This window comes from Canis aureus, chromosome 1, assembly GCF_053574225.1.
Source record: "Canis aureus isolate CA01 chromosome 1, VMU_Caureus_v.1.0, whole genome shotgun sequence".
NCBI classification, from domain to species: Eukaryota; Metazoa; Chordata; class Mammalia; order Carnivora; family Canidae; genus Canis; species Canis aureus.
In genome coordinates, this window is record NC_135611.1 from 22,650,564 (window position 1) to 22,674,227 (window position 23,664).

At 36.5% G+C, this 23,664-nt stretch overlaps 1 protein-coding gene across 7 annotated transcripts in view; it reads right to left on the bottom strand.

Annotated features, from left to right (window-relative positions):
• DCC (DCC netrin 1 receptor) overlaps positions 1-23,664 on the bottom strand; it is a 1,086,625-nt gene that overhangs the window by 438,566 nt on the left and 624,395 nt on the right. The gene's annotated exons all lie outside the window — the stretch shown is intronic.

Genomic DNA, 23,664 nt, shown 5'->3' on the forward strand with positions numbered 1-23,664 from the left:
CATGCCGGGAGCCTGACATGGGACTCGATGCCAGGACACTGGGATCACGCCCTGGGCCAAAGGCAGGTGCTGAACCTCTGAGCCACCCAAGGATCCCCCCATAGCTTTAAATAGTAGAAAAAACCCTGGAAATATATATATATATAAACCCTGGAAATATATATATAATATATATTTATATTTATATAGATTTATATATTATAAATTTGTATATATATTATATATATAATATATATATATATATATATAAATCATACTTCTCTACTGGGGCTTAGAAGAACTTCAGAGGAACTTGTTGCTGGTGACAAGATACATCAACCCTTAAGGGAAATCATGTGGAAAAAAGAGCAAAGCAAGGTTTTCTACCTCAAACTTGCTGAAAGGAGACTATTTGCAGGATGACCTGTGAAAACTGCTGTCCGAGAGTAAGAACAGTCAGGAACTGTCCGACTCTTGACTCTGGCTCTACTATAGGGTGATAAGGACACTGAGCAAGTAACTGAACTTTCCTTGACTTCAGCTTCCTAGTCTGAAAACTTAGAAGATTGAATGGAATCCCAATTTTCTATTTTTTATTTTTTTGAAAATCCTTCAAGTGTTACTGGGGAGGCGTTGGTTATGATGTCGCTCTCCAATCCTGTAATCCCTTCAAGGAAAAGAGCACCATGTTGACCAGCTAAATATTGCTTAAAGCTGCATGAGAACATTCTCTACTGCAAAAAGGAAAAAAAAAAAGAAAGAAGAAAGAAAAGAAAAAAAAGAAAGAAGAAAGAAAGGAAGAAAGAAAGAAAGAAAGAAAGAAAGAAAGAAAGAAAGAAAGAAAGAAAGAAAGAAAGAGCAGTAAATTATCCCCAAGGTTTTTCCCACTTTAAAATTTTGAGTGTAACACGAGAGGATATATGGCTAGTCCAAGGCTGTTCAGGATGAACAGTTTATATAGAGTTGATTTAGCAAAGAAAGGATAGGGAAAATAAAGTTGTCAGTTTGCCTTTTATTCTTTCACTAAAATAATATTTGGCTAGCATTAATGCATTGCTTGAAACTATAAATACTAACCTTAGCGTCTCATAAAAATCACAGAAAGTGAAAGTGACTCAAAGGCAGGTCAAGGGTAATTAGCTCAATGCCTTGCTGCAAAATGACACTATTCTTTTCATACCAACACTTGCAAATGACTTACTTATATTTTTACTTGGTAAGAGAGTCCTTCCAGCATTGATTATATTCTAATTTTGTGACTCTATCTGCTTTTTTCATTCCTGCATTTTGGCCCCAAGAGACCTTAGCTATATCCCTACAGATAAGACAAACTTCATGGTAATTTCACTGCTTGATAAGTGTGGATATCAGAAACCATGGAAAATGTGTGTGCGTGTGTGTGTTTCAAGATTCATAACATCTTACCACATCGACAACCGATATCAACTGGAAGGGCTTCTTGCATAGTAAATGGAAATATTCTTTTTGAACATTTTGACTCATATATATATAAAAACCAAGAAGGAATGCTTATAAAGTTTGTGTGCGATTCGTGGTGCTAAGTTGGATTTAAAAACTCAGATTTCATAAAATTCATCTCAGTTGGGAAGAACTGGGTATCAAATATTAAAATATAATGTATTAAGGGCAAATGATAAAGGCAAGCATTAGAATAAAAACAGCAAAACTACTACATATTGAACAGAAGTTTATATCAAAAGGGATCTGGGAATTTTCGGTGGCTGCTAAGAACTCTGATCTTTGAAACCTTGCTCTGGGTCTTAAGACTTTATGCAAATTACCCTGCATATCATAAACAAATAAACGTATGCATGTGTGCACGTTTGTGTGCGGCAAGGAATATTTGGCTGGCTGTATCACCTGGGGTCTGGCAGTCAAGGCCGGCACGGAGCAATTTGTTACTAAGCACCCTCTTCTGTAACTAATACTCTTCAAACTTCAGGGAAAGATTTCCTCATTGCCTTCTCTCAACTCACCAAATACAAGAGCCAAACATGTAAGGCTAAGAAGTGCTGTGTTCTTACATTTCTGTCCTTGTACTTCGTAGTGAAATCTCGTTACACACAAAAGCTCATTGGGAAATGGTTGGAAAGAAAAGCTTGAGGAAATAGTTGATGTAATCCTTCAAATATTACAGCATCCTTCCTATCCCTCTTCATTCCTAGAAGTCTTTGCCTATTTTACTCACCATATAACTCATCAGTTAAAACCAAACTGGTGAGAAAGCTTATAATCAGAGCAATGGTTCTGATTTAAAAACATGTGTGCTTCTCAGAAGCTTTTAAAAAGTCCTTGGTATATTTTCATCGTTGTCATTCGTATTTACTTCATGTTAGTTCTCATACATACATTTAATTCTTGTTCTTCATTTGTCAAATAGAGAAAGTCACATAAACCAACACCAGTCCACTCCCGCTGCATCACAGAGGCTTTGTACCATTATGTTTTCATTCTAATTTTTCTCCATGTAATTTTTTATTTCTTCTTTGCTTTTTTTGGCTGACCCATTCATTGTTTAGTAGCATGTGATTTAACCTCCACGTATTTGTGCTTTCTCCAGATTTTTTCTTGTGGTGGACTTCTAGTTTCATAGTGTGGTGGTCAGAAAAAATGCATGGTATGACTTCAGTCTTTCGAACTTGTTGTGATCTAATATGTGGTCTATTCTGGAGAATGTGGCATGTGTCCTTGAGAAGAATGTGTATTCTGGTCTTTTAGAACTGAATGTTCCAATTATATTTGTTAAATCCATTCAAAATCATTCAAAGTCACTGTTTACTGTTGACTTTCAGATGTTTGGATGATCTGTCCGTGGATGTGAGGTATTAAAGGCCCCAACTACTAGTTATTTTATGCTTGTTATTACCTCCTGTGATGCTTGTTATCAACTGTGTTACGCACTTGGGTGCTTCCGTGTTGGGTGCATAAATATTTGAAAGTATATCTTCCTATTGGATTGACCCCTTTATTATTATACGGTGTCCTTCTTTGTCTCTTGTTATAGTCTTTATTTTTAAAGTCTGTTTTTTGTCTGGGTATTGCTACCCTGGCTTCCTTTTGCCATCCATTGGCAATGACAAATGTTTCTCTACCCCATCAATTTCGGTCTGCATGTGTCCTTAGGTCTGAAATGTTTCTCTTGTAGGCAGCATGATGAGTCATTTTTTTTTTTTTTATCCATTTCACCATCCTATATCATCAAAAAACTTTCAACAAACTAATGTTCATAACCAGATGGCTTCAAAGGTGAATCCTACCAAACATTTAAAGGAGACTTACTATATATTCTTCCCAAACTACTCCAAAAAAAATAGAAGAAGGAAAACTTTCATATTCATTCTATGAGGCAAGCATTACCCTGATGCCAAAACCAGATAAATCACCACACACACACACAAAAGAAAACTACAGGCCAGTATCTCTGATTAACATAGATGCAAAAATCCTCAACAAAACATTGGTTAACTGGATCCAACAATACATTAAAAAAAAAAAAAAAATCAGGGATCCCTGGGTGGCGCAGCGGTTTAGCGCCTGCCTTTGGCCCAGGGCACAATCCTGGAGACCCGGGATTGAGTCCCACGTCGGGCTCCCAGTGCATGGAGCCTGCTTCTCCCTCTGCCTATGTCTCTGCCTCTCTCTCTGTGTGTGTGACTATCATAAATAAATAAATAAAAATTAAAAAAAATTATAAAAAAAAAATCATTCACCATGATCAACTGGGATTTATTTCTATCAACATGACACATCATATCAATAAGAGAAAGGACAAAAACCATATGATCATTTCAATAGATTTGGAAAAAGCACTTGGCAACATCTATTCATGCTAGAAACTCTCAAAAAGTAGGTTTAGAGGGAACACACCCTAACATAATAAAAGCTGCATACTGATTACTCACAACTAAGAGCAATCTCAGTGGGGAAAATTGAGAGCTTTTCCACTAAGGTCAGGAACAAGATAAGGATGTCCACTCCCACCACTTTTATTCAACATAGTACTGGAATTCCTGGTCACAGCAATCAGATGACAAAAGGAAATAAAAGGCATCCAACTTAGTAAGCAAGGAGTAAAACTTATTTGCAGATGACATGATACTATATATAGAAAACCTTAAAGACTCCACCAAAAAATTATTAGAACTAATAAATGAATTCAGTAAAATTACAGGATACAAAATCAAGGTAGATAAGTAGTATTTCTGTGCATTAATAATGAGGCAACAGAAGGAGAGATTAAGAAAACAGTCTCATTTACAATTGCACCAAAATAATGAGAAACCTAGTATAAACTTAACCAAAGAGGTGAAAAACCTGTACTGTGAAAACTATAAAACATTGTTGAAAGAAATTGAAGGTGACACAAAGAAGTGGAAAGATACCCCACGCTCTTGGATTGTAAGAACAAATATTGTTAAAATGTTTATACTACCCAAAGCAATCTATACATTTATTGCGATCCTGATCAGAATACCAACAGCATTTTTCACAGAACTAGAATAAACAATCCTAAAATTTGTATGGAACCACAAAAGACCCTGAATAGCCAAAGCAATTTTATAAAAGAAAACAAAACTGGAGGAGTCACAGTTCCAGACTTCACATTATACGACAAAGCTGTAGCAATAGGGATGGTTCAGTGGTTGAGCACCTGCCTTTGGCCCAGGGCATGATCCTCCTGTAGGCAGCCTGACGTGGGACTCCAGGATCACACCCTGGGCTGAAGGCGGCTCTAAACCACTGAGCCACTGGGCTGCCCTCTTTCTGCTTTTTCAGTCTTTTTCTGCATTCTCACCTCCTGAAGCTTTCCACCTTCATCATGGAAGGATGGATGACCACCATATTTAATTCTGATTTATCTCATGAGTCCCACATTTACGACTAACTGGTTGCTATTTCCAACTCTGTGTTTCTGTTGGCCGCTTCAAACCTGGCCAGCATTACTGGTTCCCCTATTGGGTGCTCCCACAGCCCCCTAAACATTTATTACAATGTGTTTTCCTAATCTATGTCTCTTCTTCCTCATCCCTCTTCTTCTCCCCCTCTTCCTCTCTCCCTACCCACCCCTCTTCCTTTCCTTCTCTCATTAGTCTAGTAGCTCCCAGAGGTATAAATTATATTGATTTTTTTCCTATTATTTGCAGAGTCTGGGCCAAGTTCTACAAAATTATAGCAGCTTCATAAAGTTTTACTAAATTGAATTAAATACAATATTTATATAACTTTAGCTAGCACAAGAGTTTCTTATTGTACTTTTAAACATGCATATTCCTTGGCTTCCTGATACTAGCAGTGGCATGTTTGCAGTGGGACTCAGGAATACTTTTGAACCACTATATGATTTTTTATTTGGTGAGTTCTTAGATCACACTTTGGGAAATCCTGGTTTCATGGAATACAGAGAACTAGGGCTTCATTCAAATTCTGGCTTTACCAATTACTTAGCATTTTGATTAAGTTCCTCATTAGCAAAACTGGCGTTTTATCTAGATTGAGTGAGGAAATGCATGGACAGCACTTAGCAGAGTGTCTAGCACATAGTAACTGTTTAATAAACTGTAGCTATTATATCTTATTAAATCCATTTCTGTGTTTTACTTCTGTCATTCAGCTTATCTATATATTTTTTATCCTTGATTTTTTTCTTCTTCCATATCCTATGTTTAATCACTGACAAGCTTTGCCATTCCATCTTGGTAATATAGGCTTTTTGCTGTCTCTACTGTTATTGCCATTACTTTGGCAATCCAATTTAAATTACTTTATCAAATGCTCCTTGAGTGCCTACACGTTAGGAATTATGTTAGGGGCTGAGGAGGCAAGGATCATAGATAAACCCTCAAGAAGTGGAGAATGCCATAGGGAAGAGGAGGAACATATTTTAAAAATCCACATGGTGTGTGATCATTGCTAGAACAGAAGAGTGGAAGTACATTGAAATATTAAAAAAAAAGAGCCATAGGATTTGACAATTTTGATGTCCTCCATAACTAGGCTTTGACGTTCTCTGGGTCCCATCACATAAGAGAAGCCTAGAATGACTGATAATCAATGCCTCAGATAGGAAAAATATGGAGGTGAGACCTAAGGGGACAGAGCAGGGAGAGCCTGCACTACGGGGTGAGCACAACTGAGGTCAGAAAGCCCTTTCCAATCTCCACCACAATGTGGACTTGGTATAGACAATTTGGAAACCAAGCCCACCCTCTAACAAACAAGTCACAAATATGAACCAAATATTGTCTCCATTCTCTTTAAGAATACAATTGGCTACAGAAAGCACAGTATGGATCTTCATCTGGCCAGTATTCCTTATGGGTGATCAAGATTAATGAACATAGAATATTCAAAGATAGAACTTTGTAATTCCCGTCTTTTGAAACTTTAAAAAATAGCAGAATTTGTATAAGTATCCCCATTTGCATAGAAAAATAGTAACTGGAGAGTTTGTGTCTGAGGACAAAATTTATAAGTTAATTCCTTAGAATTGCAGTCTTGGTATCATCCAGAGACCTGAACATTAAAATATGGTATACCAGCAAAAGTACAAATTGAAAATTTGATCAATGGACTTTGGAAGAAAAAAAATCCCACATATCTGGAAGCTACAGACATAGACATTCTGTAATAAATCTATCCTAAAGCCTCTAAGACTAATGGGATGCATGCAAGATAGAATGGATCAGTCGCAAAACTCTCTGTTTTAGTGACCTCAACATTTTGTAAAGGTATTTTTTCCCCTGAAGTGACAGCTGCTTGGGTGAGAAACAACCATATCCTCAGAAATGTCATATTTTCTAATACCAAGTGTCCTTCTCTATTATGTTTAGATTTTTAAAAAATGTGTTTCCACTGATTTAAAGAATAGTCCCACCTTCACTATTGGCTGACCTCTGTCGACATCTCAACTAAATGATGCTTTGTGAAACTTACATTAATGGTATTGAAAGGCACAGTGTTGGATGGTTGAAAGAGCCCGAGTTGAGTAATCACACAGGCAACTGCAGCCAGAATTCTGCTATGGGACTTTGGGTCAATTAATTCACTTCTCTTGAGTCTCAGCTTCTATCAGTAAAATGAACATACCGATAACTATCTAATGGTGGTTATTTTGAGGGTAAGAGAAAAATCCTATAAAGTTTCTGCCCTAAATATAGTGCATAGGTGTTATGGGCTGAGTGCTTTGCCCTCCTCCAAAATTCACACATTAGAACCCCTAACCACCAAAGTGATGATATTTAAAGATAGTACCTTTGGAAGGTAATGAAGTTTAGATTAGGTCATGAGGATGAGGCAGTCATTATGGGATTAGCAGCCTTATAAGAAGAGGAAGATAGACACTCCTTCTCTCTACACACACGCACACACACACACACACACACACACACACACAAGGTCATATGAACATATTTGCAGGATGCTGGCCATCTGTAACCCAGAACCAAGAATCAAATCTGTTGGCACCTTAATCTTGAACTTCTCAGCCTCTAAAACTTTGAAAAGTACATGTTTGTTGTTTAAACCACCTCCTCTGTGGTATTTTGTTATAGCCACTCAAGACAATATGAATCAGTACACACATATTATTAATACCAGTAATAATCAGAATTCTAAAATATCAAAAATAAAAGAGAACTAATTGTTCTGAGGCTGGTAAAAATGATTGTCTGGTGAATCTTGACCTGTCTTCACCTGTCTCAATTTTCTAACCTTAAAAATGAGAACATGGAGAACAAGGTCTTGTCTGTTACTTTGTTTTATGCCTTGCAACCTAGCTTAGTGTCTTATAATCACTAGAACACTTATTGACATGAATGAGTAAAAAAAAAATAATAGGGGATCCCTGGGTGGTGCAGCGGTTTGGCGCCTGCCTTTGGCCCAGGGCGCGATCCTGGAGACCCGGGATTGAATCCCACATCGGGCTCCCGGTGTATGGAGCCTGCTTCTCCCTCTGCCTGTGTCTCTGCCTCTCTCTCTCTCTGTGTGACTATCACAAATAAATAAAAAATTAAAAAAAAATAATAGAGTTAAAAGTTGATAATGAGCTCAAATTTATTTGTTTGTTTTAGCTTTGGGATTGTACCACCTGACCATTTCTAGAGCTAGATCTGTTTCTAGAGATGGAATTCTGATATTTTTTCCCTTTGTTTCTTTTTATTTTTAGGTAGCCTCTACTTCTTACCCTTTCTAAGTTTTGAATACTATAGACCATTTTCACAGAACTTTCTCGTATTTAATCCTTTAAAAAATCCTTCCAAGTGTTCTTATCAGTTCTAAATTACAGGTGAAAAAAAAGTGAAGCTCATGATGACTAAATGAATTCCTCCACATTATGAACCCATAAGTGGACAGCTGGGATGAAGCCCCAGTCTTCTTGACTTCAAAAGTCATGTTTTCAAATAGCACCACGTGGACTTACTTTATCAGAGGTTACATTTGTTGCTATCTATTCTTTGTATTTTCTGTTTTTAAAAGATTTTATTTACTTAGAGAGAGAGTGTGTGTGAGTGGGGTGAGGGACAGAGGGAGAGAGAGAGAGAGAGATAATCCCTCAAGCCTACACTTTGCTAAGTGCCGAGCCTGATGCAGGCTTGATCTCATGATCCTGAGATCATGACTTGTGCTGAAATCAAGAGGCAGATGTTCAACCTACTGAGCCACCCAGGTGCTCCTACTTTTTATACCAGCATGGTTCATTCCCTCTGAGTTGGCAAATTTTAGGAGTTCACACCTTCCTATAATCTTCAACTCAAGACATATGCTAAGATATCAGGAGACAAACAGGCAAAGCAATAATAGAACAAGACTGTAAATGCTGTTCATGACCATAAAAAGCAAAGTCATCTCAGATTTCAGGCTTTGCTGGCACCCTCATGCAGAAGTAGTGCTCTATTAAAAGACATCAAGGTCTGCTGATTAAGTGGTGATATATGTTGTTTCTTTCTCTGTCCCTGTTTATTTCCAATGGAGTCCCTCTCAGGTTTTTTTTTTTCTTCAACTCAATGCCAGTTCCTTAATCCTCAAAATTTTCCTAGGCGGACATGATGCCACTTGCACCTGTTTCTAAATAGGAGTGCAAAGATGTCAAATCTAGGGATGACTGTACTTGAAATTAATCTCGAATTGTAGCCTGGGCTATTTAGGAATCATTGATTGAGTTGGCAATGCTTCTTTGAGCATAGAATCTTTTCTGATGCACTGCCCCCCACCCCCCAATCATTTATCTAAAGAAAATGTCAGCTTTGTTGCTTAAAGCTGGTAAAAATGATTGTCTGGTGAATCTTGAAGGATTGGTATGGATCCTGATCTACTACCTACTTGAAAAATACTCATGCCCCTGCTACCTTGAAAATGCATTCATGTTTGGACTAATCTTTATCTTTCCACGGAGCTGAAGGATTCAATTGTACCCAAGACGGGAAGCAATGCTTGAAAGAACTCATCTCCCAGACTCTAAAGTAGATTTTTCAAACAGAGATATTCAGTTCTAATATTGCTTACACCAAAGGCTCTGAGCAGTTCTTTTTTTCCATTTCAATTTCTGCTGTCTCAAGTTTTCCTTCTCTACGCACAATTAAGGAGCAGATAGGAGGCTAGGGACACATACTGAATAACAAGATTCACCAGTGTCTTCACCAGTGATTCAGAAAGTTTCTAAAGTAGAAGGCTACTTATGTAGGCTATTAACAAACACAAATAACACCAGTGTAGATGTAACCTCTGAAGTAAGTTGAATTTATATTTAGTCAGTTTTGCTATAACGAGACATATGTGCTCATCAAAAAATTACCATGCTATAATAAAGTGATAGAAGGACTGCTACCTGAAATCATAAAGATGTAAAATCAGATATGGATAAGTGTGGCTCAGAATACATATGGTGAACTAAGGTAGCTAGTAGATTGCGGAGTTTTGCATTCCTGGATTAGACTGGTTCAGCTGGGCACAGTTTTCTCTATTAACCGATCGTCTCTTGCAGATGAAATCACATATAGGAAAATGCAAACTCTTTAGGTTCAGATTGTTCCTTAATATATTGATTACCTGGGAACAAGTTCATATTTTCAAAATAAGCACTATAGCACAACTATACCAGAAATTATGTAGAAACACTTCCTGATCGATTTGGGTAAAGATTTTTGGAATCTTTAACATCTTCTTAAAAACATGTTTCCCTTTTGTAGAGATACTAAGTGTTTGTAAGGTTGAAATGGAACAGACACCATTGTATAATTCTGAAAGAAAGATAAATTGATACTATTTTCTTATAAGGTGATTTTGTAAGATGTTTGAAGAGTGTTTTTAAGGACTAGAGAAAAGTGTATTCTCTTTCAGTAAGTAATCCAGCATCTAGGCATGTAGCCTATAGAAACGAGCAGAGTTGAAGACTATGATTTATGAACATGGGTGTTCACTGAAGTATTATTTGTAACAGTGAAATATTAAATGCTCTAAGTAAAGAATGACTTAACAATGACAAAAAAAAAGATTTACAGGAAAAAGTTCAGGCTAATGATATATTTTTCTAAACATTTGTATAAGATTTTGGCAAAAACTCTAGGAATGAAAAGCATGGAAATGATTAGGCCAACATAAAGAAAAGCGCATATGGGGATATTCATTACTATTACTTACAAAGGTGAAACGCTAAATCAAACATATATTACAATGACTGGATTACTTAAATCAATTATGAATGAATATAAAGCCACTAAAAATTATACGGTCATCGGTAAAGGCTACCTCATATCCCATTAGACAAATATACCAAAGAATGGAGGTAGCCTCATCATTGTTCACTTATATTGTTTCCAGCTTCCCCTATATTGTTAAAATGTTTCTCTTTGTGCAAGAATACAAGCATATTTGAGAGACAAATCTTGAGCTTTTGCTATCCTCTTAATTATAACTATATTGAATTTTGAATTATAATATAAATTTCATTCCATGTTCATATAGTACTGGAGAGTTTATCAGCGTTGACCAGACAACACTGCAGATAGTGAAATGAAGAATCTTCAGACCAGATCAAAAATCAAGATGTTAGTGCTCCACTCTCATCACTGTTCTAGGTACTAGACATGCAGTAGAAAACCAAATAAACAAAGTTCTAGTCAGGAGGCTTACATTCTACTTTAGTAAGATAGAAAACAAAATGAATGATGGTTAAGTGTTACAAAATAAAAACAAAACAATACATAAATTAGGAAAGGAGGTTGAAGAGTCTTGTGGGAGATTGGAAAGGGCTAGCTAGTTTAGTGAGAAGGGAGTCTATAGGGCAGCAACAGCTGAGGGAAAGGGAACAGCAATGACTGGGGCAGGCAAGTATTAAATACCAATAGTGAATGTGGCCTGTGTGACTGGAGAAGCATGAGCAAGGGGAAGGAGAGCAGATGAGCTCACAAAGAGGAGATCTCTCAGGCCCTGCTGCGTATTTTAAGAGCTTTGGCTTCTACTCTGATAGAGTGAGAAAAGTATCAAAGAGGTTCAAGCAGAGAAGTAAACTAATGTCTTAGATTTACCACAATGACTCTGGTTTCTGAGTTTAGACTAGAATGTTACAGGATGAAGGGTAAAACTAAGAAAGTCTATCAGGAGGCTCCCACAGCAGGCCAGGGTGGCACAGTGGCAGTGGTGGCTCCAGATTCTGACTACGCTTCCAAGTTACAGCCAACAGGATTTGTGGATAGATGGGAAGTGAGTTGTGAAGGGCAAGCAAAAAAAACAATACTGTGGTTTTTGTGGCCCTTTCAACTGGGATGATACATTTGCTATATACAGGGATAGGAAGATTCCAGATAGGGAGGCTCCGAGGAAAGATGAGAAATGTAGTCACGGGGTTATGAGTAAGATGTCTGCGAAACATCTAAGAATATATGTGAGTCTGAAGCTAAGGGAAGAGTTCTGGGACAGAAACAAATAATTAAAAAGCTATCAATACACAGATGGTTTCTAAAGCCAAGGGGCAGGTGGATATCATCTGGGCAGCAAAAGAGAAGAGGAGTGAGAACTAAGAGGTGGGAAAATTCATCATATGGCATCAGGGAGATGAGCTAAAACTCCTAATTATATTGAAAAGGAGTGTCCAGGGGCATCTAGGTGGTTCAGTGGGTTAAGTGGTCAACTCTTGACTTTGGCTCAGGTCATGAACTCAGAGTCCTGGGATCAAGCCTAGTGTTGGGCTCCATGCTTAGCGAGGAGTCTGCTTCAGGATTCTCTCTCCCTTTCCATCTCCTTCTTCCCCTTCCCCGACCTGTTCACACACACTCCCTCTCTAAAGTAAATTAATTAAGAAAAAAAAAAAAAGAAAAGAAAGAAAGAAAAGAAGGGAAAGGAAAGAAAAGAAAAGAGAAAAGAAAATAAAAGAAAAAAGAAGAGAGTGTGCAGTGAACTATCCCAATAGAGATATGAAGATTGAGTTTTAGGAAGGAATGGGTGTCAACCATGTTTGTCAGTAAAACAAAGCAACAGAGGACTGAGGTGATAACCGGAAGGTAATGTGGGCTCACAGAGTTCCTTTTTTTTTTTTTTTTTTTTGAGACAGGAGAAACTCACAGCACACTTGTGTGTTGATTGGAAATGATCTATCAGACAGGGAAAAAATAGATGATGCAGTAAAGAGAGGACAATTGCTGAAAGCACTTCTTTAGGTACTCAAGAAGGGATGGAACCAGTGCATGGATGGAAGGGTGAATACTAGGTCTGTTCATACAGAAGAAAAGCAAACAATGGAGCACAATGTTGGGCTGATAAATGTGGACTACATCAATGTTCTCTTCTGGTGGCTTCTGTTCTGTTAGTGAAATGTAAAGCACCATCATTAACTGAGATTCAGGTAGGAAAGAGGTAGTAGATGAATAAGGAGGAAGGCAAAAATAAATAAATAAATAAATAAATAAATAAATAAATAAATAAATAAATAATAAAATTTTTAAATAATTTAAAAAAAGAATAAGGAGGAAGGCTACACTGTGAAATAATTTTATAAGCCCATGGAAATCAAATGGAGTTGGGGGATGTGGGTAGATTGCCAAGTGCCATTTAAGCCCACTTGAAGCTGGCAGGCACCATAATTAAGAGACATCAGTCAACAAGATCCTGTGTTATTTCTCCAATCATGTTTGGCTTCAAGAATTCAAGGGCAGACTGGGTAAAAATCAGGTCTACTAGGGTTGTGTTTTGCCAGTGAGCTCCTTCATCATGCTACACTTGAAGCTTTCCCACCTATATTTTTTTTCTTTATTTCTCTAAGGTATTATATTCCCTTTTGGGTAAAGTCAGAGTGGGAGTCTTTAGTTACTTGCTGCAGAATGAGTCCTAACTTTATTGGAGACTCTTTTTTATAACTGGTATGTGAGACATACTAAAGGAGAGAGTTCTCAACTCATTAAGAGGTCTTATGTGAGCAACTAGGTATGCCATTATATGTCTTAAGATTTGATGTGTGTTGCCAAGAAAAGTCAGACTTAGAGCCAGAGGGAGTTTTCTGGAAGAGCCACCATTTCCTCCTCAAAGTCTGACTTGAACTCCAAGTTTCCTTTGTTATTATTAACTTATTTCCCCCGCATTCAGCTTCAATGCTAAAAATTCTGTTCAGAAAAGAATCCTGTATGTTCTGCACGCTCTGGACCCTGAAGCTCCTTCAGCAGCCCATGGAACAGTAGATCTTAATCCCTAATGGGTGACTATGAACATTCATTTTCCATATGAATGCAAAAGTATTATATGTGCGAGCTTGAGATGTCCCTACTTCCACCAACACAAACTAAGAAACTATAGATTCCTAACTCCTCAAAATATTTTCACATCAAAGACAATGCACCTGTAAATTCAACAATTCTTCAAAATGAATTCATGCCACGCATGCAAAATATGTTGCTCAAAACACAACCCCATATATCATGAGGGAAAGTTTGGATCAATAAGTACCTGTCATATCCAAACAACTGACAACAGGGAAATAAAATGAGGAAATACACACTTGGTTTAACTACTGGCCAGGAAATTATATTTCTGTCAAGTAACAAGACTCCTAATATGCTTTCTTTTCTTTCTATTCCTCCTGAAAAGCAATTTGCACAGAGAACATCAGAAGCAATTATGTCTTTCTATTTCTTTCTCTCTCTTTGTTTCTACTAGGTTCCCCCCATATTTGTGAAATGGAATTCTGTCTTTGTAGCATTAAAAAAAAAAAAAAAGATTCCAAAAAGATTAAATACACACACACTCTCTCTCTCTCTCTCTCTCTCTCTCTCACACACACACACACACACACACACACACACACACACACTTGCTGTGATAACATTTTCTTTTGGGATCCAAACAATAGGAAAATTTGTGGCTGACCTCCAAAACAGAATGTAGGTATTTCACAAAAGAACAGTGACTGCTATCAGCTTACATATTTTCTAGCATATCACATTCTTATATCCCTGAAGCAATTCCACAAAGAGCATTGAATTGTCCTTTATTGAAAAATAGCTCAATACGAGTGCCTGGGTGGCTCAGTTGGTTTAAGCACCCAACTCTTAATTTCAGCTCAGGTCATGATGTCAAGATCCTGAGATACAGCCCCTGTGTCAGGCTCCACGCTAAGTGGGAAGTCTGCTTGAGATTCTCTCCTTCTGCTTGTGACCGTCCCCCACTCATATGCACATACTCTCTCTCACTCTCTTTCAAAAAGAAAAAAAAATAACTTAACAGAAAATTAAAATTAGTTAAACTTGCATACAAACACATACCCCTATATACTGATGTACAAATTTTGATATAAGTAAAACACTTGTCTGAAGAGCCTAAGACCCTTTAGGAGTCCTTTTTTATCTTTTCACAATAATTTAACCTGCTGAAAAAGTCAAATTCCTCAAAAGCAATTTTAGGTTGATATCTAGAATATATTATTTTGGCAAATCCTAACATTATATGCATTTTATCTTATTTTACACTGAAAATTTTATTTTTTTATTTTTTTAAATTGTTTTGTTTTTTTAAAACTTTTTAAAAATACTTACTGTAAACCTTATTTTTTTCTTACTGTATTATTCTTAATGTATTATTTTACTGTATTATGTATTCAAAATTTGAATAAGCCAGATGATTAGTGTCTACTGATTTATAGCAAATCAGTCATCACTTTTACAAGATGAACAAAATGGAACCTCATCTCTAATACTCTAGAGATTTGCACTTTTATCAACTTTCAACTCCCAACTAATGATATTTCAGGATGAACCAAAGACACTTTTATTCATAAAATTTGAGAATCCATAATATAATATGCCACACAAAAATAGGCTCATAGCATGTCTAGTCTAGGACATTATTTCATCAGGATTCTAAATGATAGCATGTCAGGAAAGGATTCAAAGAGAGACTCATGACCCACTACATGGGTCATGTAGCCTCTTTGGGGATGTAAGACCACTACTTAAAAAGGGGATAGATAAAATACAGGTCCCTCCCCTGATTTCTAGTGTGCTGATAATATATTCTCCACTTCATGTGTTTCAATAGACTTGCTATTGGTAGGACTTGATGGAATGGAGCAATAATACTGTGCTTTGCTACAAAATAGCCTTTCTGCTCCACTGGTGACCAGAAGTCCCATCAAGAATATCTTTCCTTTGAGTTAGAATGTGGTATCCACTAAACTTCATCTAGAAAGAAAATGCTACATTAATTTGAGGACATTTATTATAACACAGTCTCTAGCTATTAGAAGCTATGGTAGGGACCCATAGCAATAGATCCAAGCATAGGTAAGTTTTGACATAATTAAGAGAATAATATTCCCAGCTCAAAAGAGAGTGCTTCTTGTCACCATACTATTAACCCTGACTGGCAGGTAGGGTTAATATTGAATATTGAAATAGAAATGAAAACAGAAGAGCCCTTGTTCTTTACATCAAGAAGAGCCCTGTTTATCTACTCAGCCACTCAACATTCTTTATTGAGTTCTGTTACGTAGAGTTTTCTTTGTACTAGGGATGTTAATATGATTAGGAAATATACTGAGGTACCAGTGTGTGCTTATTGCTCATGTATTTTTGTCTCTCTTCTCCTCAAAGTCAGCCAGAATTCTGTGGTTCAATGGGGGTAAAGAGGAGCCATAATTATTGACTCAAAGTCTACATTTCCTAAAGACTACCTCTTTTCTTGTCTTTTGTTCTAAAACCTAAAACTGAATGACTTGTGCTAGACATTCCAAGAGGACTGACGAAGAAAAGGAAGTTTTTAGAGGTTTATATGAGCCAATCTTGGGGACAGATTTAAGATTCAATCTCAGAGAAATCACTCCTCTATTCTGGGAAGATGGCAGAGTCTGAGGAGTCAATGGCCACATGAAATACCTAGGTATGCTAGATTCTAGAGGTCAAAGTTCCCCACTTCAGAAAATATTCTAGGATGCCAATTGAGCACAACATCAAGGGGGTCACACACCTTTAAGAGTCTAGCCAAGTTAGGACAATACTCAACAGTGATCAGGAGCAAATAAATGAACTCTCTCCAAACATTCTGTTTTACCAAGTTCCTTGGAGCTGTTGAGTAACCCTGCAAGGGGGAAGGAACACCCCTGGACCTAATGGGAAGGGTTTTTAAATTAATTTGAGAGAAATAAAAAATATGACATTTGTTATACCTCTGAGTTTGTGTAGGTACACGAAGATGAAGAAGACACATACCTAGTCCCTGCCTTCAAGTTCTTCACAGTCTAAGGACAGCAATTGCTTAGAGATAGATAATTTTCATTGAATATGGTACAGGATACAAATCCGGGCATTTCTGTGTTGCTCTGGACTCATGGAATGGGGGAGGGGGCGGGAGATGATTCACTGTGTCCAATGATTATTTCTACTGCAAATGTACCTAGAAAAAGTCTCAAATGAATGATTTACATATGATAGACAAATAACAATTTTTTTTTGTTCCACTTTATTTAATGAAGGCAAGTTTCAGGATCTTATAAATGGGTGACTATTGTAACAAAGCATCAACAGAAGCTTATTTTATGCTTACTTCACCCAGGAAAATTTCTTTTTTTTTTTTTTTTTTTTAATTTTTTTTTATTTATTTATGATAGTTACAGAGAGAGAGAGAGAGGCAGAGACACAGGCAGAGGGAGAAGCAGGCTCCATGCAACGGGAGCCCGATGTGGGATTCGATCCCGGGTCTCTAGGATCGCGCCCTGGGCCAAAGGCAGGCGCCAAACCGCTGCGCCACCCAGGGATCCCGAAAGCTGCTGCTGTTCTTTTTTTTTTTAAATGTTTATTTATTTATGATAGTCACACAGAGAGAGAGAGGCAGAGACATAGACAGAGGGAGAAGCAGGCTCCATGCACCGGGAGCCCGACATGGGACTCGATCCCGGGTCTCCAGGATCGCGCCCTGGGCCAAAGTCAGGCACCAAACCGCTGCGCCACCCAGGGATCCCGGAAAATTTCTATCACACACAATCCATACCTGCATTTCTTTCCTCAACCAAGCACTAATATTTGCTAATTATTTACAGTTCTCTAAAAGTCACATTTGGGGGAATTTTAGTATATTACTTTATGGATTAATTGAAAAAGACAAAATGTGGCTTATATGCATTTCCTCCTCCTAATACTCAGTTATTAATGACAGAGGGGAAAAAATGTGAAACTCTTCCCAGGATAGGTAATGTTTTCTAATTCCAAAAATTCTATACTGTGTGGCTGAATATAATCTGATATAATGAGAGCCATTTTGGGATGCAATTGCAGTGAAGTAATTGTTTTCCTCAATGCCACACATTGCAGTCACAATGGTAGGAGTGTAGGCATGGTGGGTCACTAGGTATATTTGGATATCATAGACCTATCTTTGTTGGGAGTTTTCCCATGAAACTGCAGTGAGAAATGGTTAAAAATAACCTTTATAAATGATTAATTAAAGAACAAGTGGGCTAGGAAGTTATGGAAGATTTAAGCCAGCCTAAATTGGAATAATTGTTTAAGGATTTTAAGTTTTAAAGATTGCTTTACATGATTGATAACAGTACAGAGACATTGTTTTTGGCAAAGGTCTTTAAATATTATGCATACATAGGATAATTTTATGTAGTGAAAAAGCTATTTGCATGATTTTTTTTTTTTTTTTTTTTTTTTACTTCTAGCAATTAAGTAAAGAAAAGAGCCAAAAGCATTTAGTTGGGGGACAGAGGCATCATTAACTGACTAAGAGATGAATGTGTTTATTAGATATATTTTTAATGCAAGACTAATCTTGATAAAAATAATGTAAATTCTGAAGTTGAAAAAGCAAAAAACAAAAAGTGCTGCTGTTAATTGTACATCAAGCAAAATCTGATTTGGATAATAGTATCTCCAATGATCATTTATGGCATTATTTTTCCTCGCCAAACTTGGCCATGTAGGCAACACAGACAATATGATTTCTGTGGTTTTATTACTTGAGCACAGTGTATTTCAGAGCAGCTCCCTGGGCTTTGATAAAAATGTTAATTTCCTTTACTAACCATTACTATGAGACTACCTTTAAGTGTTTCTTAATATGTCTTTATCAATATTCTTCAGTATATCACTGTTCTGGCCTCCATGGTGACCTTTGATAATATTAAAATTTGTCTTCACCCTAACCCTAAGACCACCTTACTGTCTTATATGAAGCTCAGGATCCTTCACTTTATAATACTTACTGTCCCTTTGACCAGATTCCCATAGGAGACTGATGGAAACAAACATACGAGCTGCTTCTGCTGTGAGTCAAAGTTCTATGTGGATTAAGGCTGCCATCAGTACAAAAGGAAGAAGTAGAGCTGTACAGAAGATAGAGACTGGAATTGAAGGAGACAAAACAGGAGGGGAGAGGGAGAAAAGAAAGGCTGACTGAAGAGGAGGATAGAATGAAAACAGTTCTTGTTACATGGGACTCCCTTGGATGTCCCCAAATACCTACAACCCTTACAATTTTGTAGAACACTGATTTTTTTTCTGTGTTTTCCCTCCTAATGGACCCAGAGCCTCATTTTCTCTAAGACCTTCTTGGTATGCAGTCATTTGCAGTAGATGGGCATCTGTTGTGTTCCCTGCTCAGTGCTGGTCCTCTGTTCTCTGGACAGGACTCCTTTCCTACTACAAACCTCCTGCCTTGAAAAAAAGAAATTACCATCTGCAGACCAATTACCAATACAGACCAAAGTATATAAATTTCCTCTTCAAAGTGTAGCTGAATATCCTTAGTGGCACTAAGGAAAATTTGATCTAATTATTAAAGATGTCATCACTTTTAAATTTTAATGTTGCTTTGGAATATACAGTGATATTTTGGGTTCTTGAGTGTGCTGCATGCCTGCTTAAGTAGTAAAAATAAGCGAACATTCCATATAAACAACATTCTTGAAATATTTTTCAGAGAACATGCCATGTAAAATTCTAAAATACCAACACCAGACCAAACATCCCAATCGAAATTCCTCACCACAAAGGGAAACATTCCTACAAGTCCAGGGAGCTATAAAGAAATGCAGAAGAATAGGACTCTGAAATATTAATTGATTTCCCCCACAGCCCCCATTACCTTTTGATCCTTTTTGAGTTTCACTAACTAGAGAGTAAAACACTCATCATCTCAAGGAAGAGATGTTTCAAGTAAAAACAAAGAAGAGGCTTAAACTCAAGGGACTCTGGACAGAGGGAAAACAAACAAACAAAACAAATATGATGAGTCTCTTTCTCCCACTCACTACTGGATAACGATTCTCCATTGGGTTGCGAAGAACAGAGAATTGGAAGAAAGAGAAGTTATCGTCCATCTTTGTCCACCTGTCCTAAGTACATTGGTCAAGGTTGGATAGTCTGTAGACATGAAGAGGCCATTAGGATATTAAACAGGGATAATACAGCAGCTGCCTTTACAGATCACAGTCAGACAACCAGCTAGGAACAAGGCAGTTTCCATGAATATTGGAACACAAAGATGACCACACCAAGATACTTATCCCAGCATCCTATCCCTGGCCTTAGCAGGATAAACTTTCCCTTACTTCTACCCCCAGGGTGAGCAGAGATTAAGTTTCCATCTTTGATAAGAAAAAGTTCATTTCAAAAGAATAATTAAGGTCAGATATGAGAAAGAAAGCTTCATTTTTTAAAAACTCTATGGTTGTGGGGTGAGTTTTACACACAGTACTTATGTAATGATTAAAATTAATAATTTATGGGTTTTGTGTGCCAGACATAATAGTACTTGTGAGACTATTTACCATCAAGAAGGTAATGATGAAGGTGTTATAATAACAATATTTCTGGATTCATGGGGAAAAATGGTCAATGTCTTCCTGAATAAGAAGGTAAAGAGGATTAATGGAGCTCAGCCTGAGAGCTAAGCCCAAATACTCGGTTCCAACACAATGTTTAGACTAGGGTGTAATTGAGAATATAGAGCTACATTTTCTTCAAAGCAAACACTACACATGTAAATCTGTGTTCAAAAGAATGATAAAAATATGTCTTTATTTAGCAGAAGGATTAATAGTATAAATGTTAAGTAACATTTATTTAGTGATTTAAGCCATCTAGTAAATTTAGTAAATTTAAGCCATCCAATATTTTGAAAATAATTGATCTACTCACAACTTTTTGGGTTCAAATTTATTGTACAAAAAGATCTATACCTGTATTCAAGCACAAAGCAAGCATTGTTATATAATTCTGATGAATGAGTGACACCTTAATGAAATATCTATAACTATTTATTTATTTATTTATTTATTTTAAAGATTTTGTTTATTTATTCACGAGAGACACACACAGAGAGAGAGAGGCAGAGACACAGGCGAAGGGAGAAGCAGGGTCCAGGCAGGAGGCCCTACATGAGACTTGATCCCATGACCCCAGGATCACACCCTGAGCCGAGGGCAGACACTCAACCCCTTAGCCACTCAGGCATCCCTAAATATCTATAATAATTTAAATATCACTTGACAAACTGGAAAGCTACAGAAAATATCATAAATTCTTATAGAAAATCACTTGCAAAAAAAAGAAAATCACTTGCAACATCTTAAGTTGGGATCAGTCAGGTATATAATTTTGGTTACTTAATGAAGAATTTAAGCTTTCTGTTATATTACTAGGATTTAATGTAACATTTGCCTGGAAAGATAAACATCAATTAATGCATGCCAATTTTAAGGATCCTAAATGTTCGTTCATTAAGCAAAATAACAACAACAATAATAATAATAATAATAATGTTTCTATTTAACTTAGCCTATTGTAACCAACAGGTGCATAGTAATTTATAATTGATTAAATAGATGATTGACATAAATTGTCTCTTCTACTTATTGCACATTTCTATTTGGTGGAAAACATTGAATTTAAAAACACTGAAGGGCATCTCAGCTTTTTATTGCTTGCCAAAAAAAATAATAATACATAGATACAACCATATTTCCTCTAGTATGAATACAGCTGAAAAATAGAGGGTGATCCCAAATGGTTATAATATTTTGGAGGCTCTGGAGGTGATTTTTTATTAGACCATTGCAATCCTATCTCACAAGTTGATAAAATATTTATTTATATTTTATAGAGGAAACTTCAACAGAAATGTGATAAGGCAATGAGTAATACATAAAGCCAGAAATCAAAAACCTCTTTTCCAACCCAGAATATATTATCATAGGTTGTTATAACTCCATAGGTATTTAATAGCTGGATAAGATGAGTCAACCTCCCCCATAGTAATCTGTGGTTTTATCCATTATCTTTTGTTTTTGTTTATTCTTCCAGAAAATTTGGATTTAAAGCCTGGATCTATCATTGTCCATTGAAGGATGTTCATTTATTCCCATTATCACTCACTATCCATTAGCATCAGTGTGTAAAATGTGGATGGTCTCTTTCTATTAGGCAGAGTCGTTACGAGGTTAAAATTAAATTATAAATTTACAGTACTTGAGGGGAAAAAAGGTGTTTTATCAGCCAAAGTATTACTATGTTGTAATTATAGATCCACTCTGTTTGACAATATTTACTCATCCAGGCTACATAATTTGCTTACCTTGGGGCTAATTAAAAAGTCTTCAGGGTTTAACACATTGTCATTTTCTCTTTGTTAGAAGAACAGACTCACCAGCTTTCTCTTTATTTTTATTTTGCAGTTATCACTATGATCAAGAGAGGAGGTGGGATATTGGAGGCCTAGCAGCCATAGACAGGGTAGTAACAGAAAACACACAAAAAAGTGTCATTTCATTTTGAGTGTTTGCTAACTAGGTGTGAATAACTTTGTGAAGAATCATTCTTCCAATGAATATATTTTTGTAGGATGGAAAGTCATGGTATTTCTTTTTCCCTAAGTACCTAGGTAAATGCTGGCTTCAAAAATGTTGACTCAATTTCCCATTTTTTAACAATAAAAACCATCAAAACTTATCTCTCGATAATTGGTTTAAAATAAGTCAAGACAAATCACAAGGAATCAGAAAGGTTAACAAGTCCATTTAAGTGCTGTATAGATAAACATTAACTGTGAACTCTAAAACGACAGAACCACAAAAAATTTTGTTAATAATTGTGGAATGCCTATGACTTGCTGAGCCCTTTGACGAATTTTCTTACTACTCATACCAAAGACTTATGAAGGAGGATGCTACTACTCTTGCCAGTTTATGAACAAGGAAGATGGATTTTTATAACTTGCAAAGGTCACCTAGACCATGAAGGGGAAGAAACAAGATTTGGAACCAGTGAGCATAATTCCAGAACTAATTTCATAAGTGTTTGCCATACTGCTCCAGTTTTCTTACCATTTTCTAAAATGAGAAGAAATCCTGTTATAAAGATCTTGTAGGGTAATGAGTGGATCTTTGGGTGGGAAGGGAATGAAAACCAGTGTTAGAGCACATCAACTGTGTAGTTTAGAATTCAACAAATGGTAATTTATTAGAGCACATAGGTTAACTATCATGGAATTAGAAGCTATTCTTGGCATACAAAATGATTGTGAGACACTTTTTAGTTAAAAAAGGAAAGAAAGAAAAAGAAAAAGAAGAAAGAAAGAAGAAAGAAAGAAGAAAGAAAGAAAGAAAGAAAGAAAGAAAGAAAGAAAAAGAAAGAAAGAAAGAAAGAAAGAAAGAAAGAAAGAAAGAAAGAAAAAGAAAGAAAGAAAGAAAGAAAGAAAGAAAGAAAGAAAGAAAGAAAAGAAAGAAAGAAAGAAAGAAGCAAAGAAAAAGTCAATCAGAAAGAGGCAATGCTACACTAATCATTTTCAGTCTCTCTTGTCATGATTATCTGAGTCTAAATAAGACTACAAGCATTTATAAAGACTATAATGTGTTGTTGCTGTATTTAGAATGTACATATGAATTTTACAATGCTGAGTCATCTCTTATTTCAAGGAAAATAAGTCATCTTACATTGGAAAGAAAAGAGACTCAAAGTAGTATTATAAGAGGAAGGTTATCAGAAACAAACAAATAAACATTAGTTTTGGAGAGATAAGACAATGGAAAAATGATGATGCATCTAAGTATTTGAAGAAAGGATAGGCTCGTCCTGGGTGATCACAGAATGCAGAACAAAGTCAGTACTTGGAAGACACAGTAGAGTGATTTTTTATTTTGTCAACTTAAAGAATTACCTAAAGTTAGTGCCACTTCAAAAACTTCAA